The sequence below is a fragment of the Canis lupus genome, chromosome X, assembly GCF_048164855.1.
Source record: "Canis lupus baileyi chromosome X, mCanLup2.hap1, whole genome shotgun sequence".
NCBI classification, from domain to species: Eukaryota; Metazoa; Chordata; class Mammalia; order Carnivora; family Canidae; genus Canis; species Canis lupus.
Window position 1 is genome coordinate 116889324 of NC_132876.1, and position 8520 is coordinate 116897843.

At 39.2% G+C, this 8520-nt stretch overlaps 1 long non-coding RNA gene across 1 annotated transcript; it reads right to left on the reverse strand.

Moving 5' to 3' along the window:
* Positions 1 to 857: 857 nt before the first annotated feature.
* LOC140627600 (uncharacterized) lies at positions 858 to 8147 on the reverse strand. The gene is made up of 3 exons (XR_012026267.1): positions 7903 to 8147; positions 7526 to 7651; positions 858 to 4318 (listed from the first exon to the last, which is right to left on the reverse strand). It is a non-coding gene; the product is annotated as an uncharacterized lncRNA (long non-coding RNA).
* Between the last annotated feature and the right edge of the window lie 373 nt (positions 8148 to 8520).

Here is an 8520-nt window from a genome sequence, read left to right on the forward strand (position 1 = left end):
GGTTGTTTCCAAGTTTTGGCAATTAAGAAAAAGGCTACTATAAACATGTATGTGCAGGTTTTTGTGTGGACATGTTTTCAACTCCTTTGGGAAAATGTCAAGGAATGTAATTGCTGGATCATATGGTAAAAGTATATTTAGTTTTATAAGAAACTGACAAACTGTCTTCCAAAGTAGCTATACCATTTTACATTCCCACTGGCAACGAATGAGAGAGTTCCTGTTGCTTCACATCCTTGTCAGCATTTGGTGGTGGTGGTGTTCCAGATTTTGGCCAAATAGATGTGTAGTGGTTTCTCACTATTCTTTTAATTTCTTTTTCCCTGATGACATATGATGTAGAGTATCTTTTTATATCTTTAGTTCACCATCTGTAAACATTCTTCAGTGGTGTGTCTGTTAAGGTCTCTGGCCCATTTTTTAATTGGGTTGTTTCCTTATTGTTGAGTGCTAAGAGTTCTTTGTATATTTTGGATAGCAGTCCTTTATCAGATATGTCTTTTGCAAATGTTTTCTCATTCTGGGTGGAGTCTTAAATGGCACGATGAGCTCTAGCATATGTGGAACACTTAGGCATATTAACAAGAGCTCAGTGATAATTCCTTTCCCAGAAAACTCCAAAATTATATAAAAAATTAGAGCTAAAAGGGATCCAATGGATCATCTCCATGAACCTCTATTTTCCTCCCTTAGCGTCTATTTTACATCATTCAATTGCACTGGCTCACCCAGGTTAAGTGTCGTCATGGATAAGTCATAAAGGAGATGGGGCTACAACAGGAGCCTGAGAGAATGAATGGGATCTTTTTTTTTTAATATTTTATTTATTTGAGAGAAAGAGAGAGAGAGTGAACACGAGCAGGGGGAGCAGCAGAAAGAGAAGCAGACTCTTCACTGAGTAGGGAGCCAGACTCAGGGCTCGATCCTAGGATCCCGGAAATGGGATTTTAATAAGACAGGGACAGGGAGGAAGAAGACAAAATAGTAAATGTTTATTAAACACCTATTATGTCCTAGGCTTCATAGGGTATACATGTAAGAATTATGAACTGTTCTTATTTTTAAAGAATTTATGGTTTAATGGGGGGGATAGAAAAGTCATAAGATGAGCAGTGATACTCATGGATTGCCTACAAAGTAGCAGGGATCTTGCTAGATCCTTTGTATACACTAGCTATAATCCAGTTGACAACCGTGCAGGAGAGACACTGTTGACTTCATCCTAGAGAGGAAAACTGATGCTCAAAAAGGATGAGTGACTCATTCCAGGCCATACAGCTAGTGAGAAACAGAGCTGGGATTCAAATCCAGGGCTTTCTGATTCCAACGCTCACATTCTTCATATACCAAGCTGCTGAGAAAAAGCTTTTAAGACAAATCACACATAATTTCACTGTGAAAAGTGCAACCTGGACTGGGAAAAGAATACACAAAGACTTAAAGCAGAAAACAATCAATAGGGAAGATATGAAGGAAACGGCCTAACTATAATTTAAGTTTGTGAAAATGGAAACAGGAAAAGTAGGATCACAAAATTGAGGGCTTTGATTGCAAGTCTGTGAGTTTTGAAGGAGTTTGTGAAGGCAATGGACATCAGAAACTCTCAATGGGATTTTTCAAGGAGCTGGAAACAATGAATTAAGATGCATCTGAAAAAAATCAATTAAAAAATTAAGTGAGGGGCGCCTGGGTGGCTTAGTTGGTTAAGTGTCTGACTCTTGGTTTTGGCTCAGGTCATGATCTCAGGGTCGTGAGATCAAGCCCTGAGGTGGGCTCTGCGCCCAGAGGGGAAGTCTGCTTGAGATTCTCTCCCTCTCTCTATGTGCCCCCCTGTCCTCTGCCCCACAAGTGCATGTGTGCACACGTGAGAGTGTGCACGCAGGCACACGCTCTCTCTAAACAAATATTTTTAAAAATTTCAAATGGACTTCAGAGATTTTTTTCTTAAAGTTAAATATAGAAAAACTGGAAGAAATTCAAAGTCCAAATGTAATTCTGATAGAATATCCTTAGAAAATAATGAAACATGAAAAAAAGGAAATACAGGAAGCAGTTCACATATCTGATTTTCAAGTGAACATATGGCTAAGGAATGACAGTACTTCAGCTCCACAGAATAACACATGGCCATTCAAATAATTACAAAAACTACTGCAACCCCCCAAAAAATATTTAGGCATGATGTAACTATAAGAAATATGGTGAAAAAAAATATGGTGTCTTACTTTTCTATTGCTGCTGTAATGCTCCACATTACCACAAACTTAGCTGCTTAAAGTAATGCATATTTATTATCTTACAATTTTGGAGGACAGAAGTTCAATACAGGTCTTATTGACCTAAAATCAAGGTTTTGGCTGGGCAGTGTTCTTTTCTGAAGGCCACACAAGAGAAGTCATTTCCTTCTCACAACCTCTATTGGGCATCCACACTCCTTGGCCAGTGGCCCTATCCTCTGTCTTCAAAGTCCCCAAAGGCCAATTGAGTCCTCACATCACGCCCCTCTGACCTACCTCCAGTCACATTTCCCTCAGAGTTTTCTGCCTCTCTCTTCCACTTTTAAGGGACTCTTATGATTACAGTGAGCCCACCCAGATAATCCCAAATAACCTCTACATTTAAAGTCAGCAATAAGCAAACTTCATTCCTTCTGCAATGTTAATTTCCAAATTTGTCTGTAACCTAACAAATTACCAGTCTCAAGGAATTAGGACATGAACATCTCTGAGAGTCCATTATTCTTCCTATTACATATGGTTGGCGACAGATAGAAAAACATATATAACTATATAATAAGGCAGTGGGGCAGTGGGTAAATATTTGCTATTCTATTTTCCAAACCCCTTGCATTGTTGTTACTTCTGTGATCTTTTACAGACAAAACGGTGGCAGTTGATAGGGGCAAAATAGGAGAAAGTTAGGCTCAATTTCCACCTATTCGATGCTGGGCAGTACATTAAGATCCACTGCCTTGCTGCTCTCCTTGCTTTCTTTCTGAACAGTTTTAGATTCCTCTCAGTCTGGGACTGATAGGCACAGCCCTGACCTGTCAGGCTGGTCAGCAATTCTTGTCAAATAACCTCCAACCATACCCCACACAGGCACTTGATCACCGTTCATTTTTCTGGACCTTTAAATATGTATTTGGAGCCTTCCTATAACAGTGCTCCGCAGAGGTGGTGCTTTGGCCTTCTGTGTATTTGCTAAAGGATGCTGATGGAACAGAGCTCACAAATGTGGGAGTTGAGAGAAAGGAGTGGAAAGCAGAAAGGGAAGCAGATGTTTAGGCATTCACCTTCTTGACATTTTTCAGAACTAATATTCTGGAGCAGAACCAAGTAGTATTTCCATTCAGGGGTGTACAGAGGAGTATTCAAAGCCAGGCAAATCACACTGAGGCAGCGGACAGCATCGGCCAGGTCACTGACCAGCAAGTACCAACCAGAAAGTCAAGGCTCGGGGCAGGGGGGTGGGGGAGACGCTCTAAAGGCTGCCATCACCTCCAACAAGACTGGAACAAGAGAAACAACTTCTTGGGGCTATCCAACTCTTGCTATTCAGTTTGTGGCTATGTGCACTCCTCACCTGGCACCACGTTAAAATTCAGATTCTGATACAGAAGGTCTCCTGTGGGCCTGAGAACCTGTGAGAGTCTGCACTATTAACAAACTACCAGGTGATACTGATGCTGCTGGCCCTGGACCACAATCCGAAAAGAAAGAGTTACCTGGGAACCTGCAAGAACTACAAATATTCATGTCCCATCTCCAACCTACAGAATCAGGAACACCTTCAAAGGTTTTTTTGGCTTTTTGTTTGTTTTGGTGACCAGAAACTTTAATTCCCCCAAATGGGAATTCTTAATTTTTTACCTACAGGGTTTATAAGCCCTTTTGTAAGGAAAAAAAAAAACAAAAAAAAACAAAATGGGCATACTTCTACAATAAAGTTTTGAGCACTAAATATACATTATGTTTGATACTCAGGTACAAAACATAAAAGGCCTTCTTCACCTGTGGTTGATCTTCATAAATGGCACAGCCATTAGGCTAAATACTATGGCAGGTCTTTTATGTATATATGTGGTTTCCATGAAGGGACCCTGGTAAAAGGTACCCTGCTTAGAAAGAAGTCTGAGCTTTAGCTACCCAGAGGATGTTTTTGCCCTGCACGGGCAGCTGCAGTCCTCCAAGCCTTCTGGCACACTCGCTTAGACAGAACAGCGGTGGGCTGCAGATGCCGTCATCCAGCAGAGGTGGCAGGAGCATCACTGTGCCATCCCAGAGATGCGGAGAGGTAGGAGACATAGGATGCCAGGCTTTGGAGGAAAACAGGAGAAATAGGCAAAATTACCCTAGTGTGCACAACCTCCTCTCCCAAGAGGAGTGTGATCAATGCAAAGATTCTATCTGTAGCCACAGGAAGTTCTTCTGTGTTTATGCTCCTTCAATATTTGCTTGCATTTCAATATTTACCACAAACATGCTCACAAAGTTGGTATGCACCTATGTGCCTTGTCCATTAGACTCTGAGAACCTACATCAGAATCTTGTATGTGGGTGGAATTAAATAAGGGACACTCTCAGTATGTATGCCAAACCATAAAATAGGGATTGATCACATTAATTTACACAGGCAAACATGTTTTGGGTGAACTTCTCAAGACATCTTAACAACTGGGTATATAAGTGCCCTTTCAACGAAATGGAGTTAATTTTTTTTGTCTTTGCATACATGATTCTTTCTGCCGAAACAAACTGGGGGAAAAAGACATAAGTATTAAAAAGTTACTAAGAGAAAAATATGCCTCTCTGGATTAGCTTAGTCAAGGTGGAAAACCCTACATAACACTGCATGTTAATCTACATTAACATAAATCATAAATTATAAGTTGCATTTGAGCTAACTTGCATTATTCTGATCAGCTCAGAAATCTAGGATTCAGTCATCTGAAGCAAAATCATGCTTTTGGTGTTTAGGAGTTTGAGAAGTCTATTTTTATACTCAATAGAGCCAACTGTTGAATATTAAATATGTCCTAAACAATACCTCTGTAGAAAATCATCAATTTAAGTTACAATAAAATGTGTTCAAAATTCTATGGGGCGTCTGACTGGCTCAGTTGGTGGAATGTGTGCCTCTTGATCTCGGGGTTCATGGGTTCGAGCCCCATGTTGCATGTACGGTTACTTAAATAAAATCTTTAAAAAATCTATTAAAACACTTAATAACTTTATACTACAAAACTTGTCCTTAAGGTACATCTAATATACATAAATCAGGTAAGTAACATTCCTTAATAACAGAGTTAACAACATCATCAAGGGTGTTTGAATTTGAGGCACTGGAGTTAAAAACAAAGGGAAAGATTCCATCATTTTGTGGTAAAATGACTGTGGAAGCCTTTTAGTCAAACTAAAAGTAATATTATTATTGGTATTTTGATAGTTAACCACACGTTTCAGCAGCTCCCTTAAGCTGGGAAACGCAAATGTGGCGCTGAGAAAATGCACTGGGCCTGCACTTGCTCTTCCTACTCTTCTCCCCCAGCTCAGTAAGTGGTAACTCTTCTGTGGTTTAGGACCAAACTACGCAGTGATACCTGATGCTTTCCTCCCTCTCACATCCAAACCTTGGGGAAAATTCTGTGAGGTCTGTCCTCAGAATATATCCAGAATGTTCTCCGCAGCTTCCATACTATCAATCGTGATTTCTAGCTTGGATCATTACAATAACATTTAATCCAAAAGTGCTCATTCATTCCAGTGTTCCTCCATCCACCCATCCAACAACTACTAATAAACAACTACTTAACCCAAACATCCGGGTGCTTAAGCACACAGAGATCACCCTGTTGGCCCCTATGAAAGGAATATTTCTTAGCCACCCTGATTCTTCCTATGGTGTGCTGTTCTAGGACACAACTGCCATGGCATTAAACAGTCAATACTGAGAAAATTAATGACTTAGGCAAGAAGTCATTTTTCAAGTTGGGATTCCAGTATTTTGCTTCTAAAGCAGATTAAACGAGCACATGACGGACATGTCATTTGACAGTATTCCGCTAGATCGGTCTTACTAAATTATTTTTGGCATATAACTCAGAAGGAATAAAAAGAATTGAACCACATTACTATATTAACATTCTTTTTATTCCTCTCAGCTTAAATGAACAAGATGTTTTGGCCTTACAACTCTAAAAATAAAAGAGAGAAAGAATTGATGTTGAACTCTGTCATGTTCTAGCAATGAATAATATCCATCCATGGAAATGTAAGCTAAATGATTAAAAAAGCCCACTCTCATTAAGAAGTACATTTAATCAAATATTACTTTTATTCAAAATCGTGATATTTGTAATCAGCTATATACGTGTAATAGCTGTACAGCTTTCCCTATCTGAAAGTAGAGCATTTCTAGAAGAACTTTTGTAAACCAAAATAGCATAAAGTGAAGAAGCAGCTACCTTTCATTTACATTGAAAATGTTTTGAGTGTTCCCAGACCCAAAAAGCCCACCCCTCTTAGGCTTTTCTGATAACCTTAGAGCATGTCTCGCCAATAGATGCACAAAATAGACCCAGATAAAGCACAGATGCTGACATAGTTCAAAAGCCACGGCTACCAGAAGTCGAGATGCTGGGTATAGTTCCCAGGGAAGGAGCTTGGTGGCGCCATTCTCGCTCAGGGTGCACCGTGCTGGCTGCTAAAAGCTGAACACTATTTTTGCTTTTCACCTTTTTTGTAAAAATGAAAATCCTCTACAGATATTTTTCAGGTAGTAAAAACAAGTAGTAATGTAAGTGTTTCGAAAAGCTAAGTGGTATAATGTAAACTTTCAAAAAGCAGAGGATACCTGTAATGATTCTAAAAAAAAAAAAAATGTTTCTCTGGAATGATTTAACATTTAAAACCTAATGATCACAAGATATTCTACAAATTTAAATATACACACATTTTTGCTGCAGGAAGGGATGCTAACCAGTAAGACTTTAATTTTAAAACCACACTACGTGAGAGTAGAAATCTGTAGGTCAGGGTTTCTCAACAGCACAGCACTACTGACATTTTGGGCTGATTAATTCCTTGCTGTTAGGGGTTGCCTTGTGCACTGTACAATGTTCTGCAATATCCCAGGCCTCTTCCCACTAGATGCCAGTGTCCCCCACTCCCTAGTTATGACACCGAAAACGTCTCCAGGTATTGCCAAATGCCCTCTGGGAAGCTCTAGTCTCTAAATCAGAACCACTGCTGTAAAGAACAGAATAACAATACAATGTAAAGTTTTGACTATCAAGGAGCTAGTTCAGTTTTTAAAAATGGATGATAGGTATCAAAACAATTTAATTCCATTGCATACATTTAGACAAGAGTGCAAAATAACATTTTATAATGCACTGGAAATTATATTATTTGCCATTATTTAAACTTATGGGAAGAACTTTAAATGTTAACTTAAAACCATTAGTCAAAAGCATTCTGCATTTTATAGAATAGGTGGGTCATGTAGATTAACATTCACTTACTTTTCTGAAGCCCTCAATATGGTACTTTAAAACACTCTTGGGTTTATCTCCTCTAGTCTAAGCCTTCTGTTCCCCTTGAGGAATGTATTAAGTTCTTGAAGATTGTTAAAAATGTAGAAAACCGAACTGAAAAAAAAATATCGGGGCTTTTAAACAAATGTAAAATATTTAAATACAAGGCAAATATTTTTCAAGATTCAATTTATATAGGCTAGTAACCTTTTTTACTCCCACTCTCCAAATGAGGCCTATACAATTCCAAGAATTTGGAGATTTGAGAATAGTTTAAGAATTCCTTTTTTTTTTTTTTTTTTTTTTTTAGTTTAAGAATTCTAAAGCTCTCTTCCGTACTTTTCCTTAATCCTGGTACTACTCACCTAAATAGTGTCTTACCAAGCCATAGTTCTCTCAGCTTAATCAGTTTACTGACAAGAATGGCAATGGAATTGTTGTAATAAAAAAATAAACACGGGGAACCCTGGGTGGCGCAGCAGTTTAGCGCCTGCCTTTGGCCCAGAGCACGATCCTGGAGACCGGGGATCGAATCCCACGTCGGGCTCCCGGTGCATGGAGCCTGCTTCTCCCTCTGCCTGTGTCTCTGCCTCTCTCTCTCTCTCTCTCTCTGTGACTATCATAAATAAAACAAACAAATAAAAAAAAATAAATAAACACGTATGTAGCGCTTTTATTGTTCCAGAGCAATTCCACACAAGTTATTTAGTATTAATCGAACATACCCAGAGAACAGGTAGAAAAGAGGTCAGGGATAAGAAATTCGCAATTTAGTGATAACTTGCCTAGTTTGCAATTCGGCAGCGTTTAGCAGAGCTGACATCTCCAGACCAACTACACCAAACTCTTCCCTTACGAAATCCTCATTTGGATGCTGCTCATAACCTCACAACGTCTGGAGTTTGAGGTGCCTGAAGGCAAGTAAAATCAAATTATTGCCAAACGTGAGAGAAAGTCCTCAGTTGTAGCAGCCAAGGTGAAGT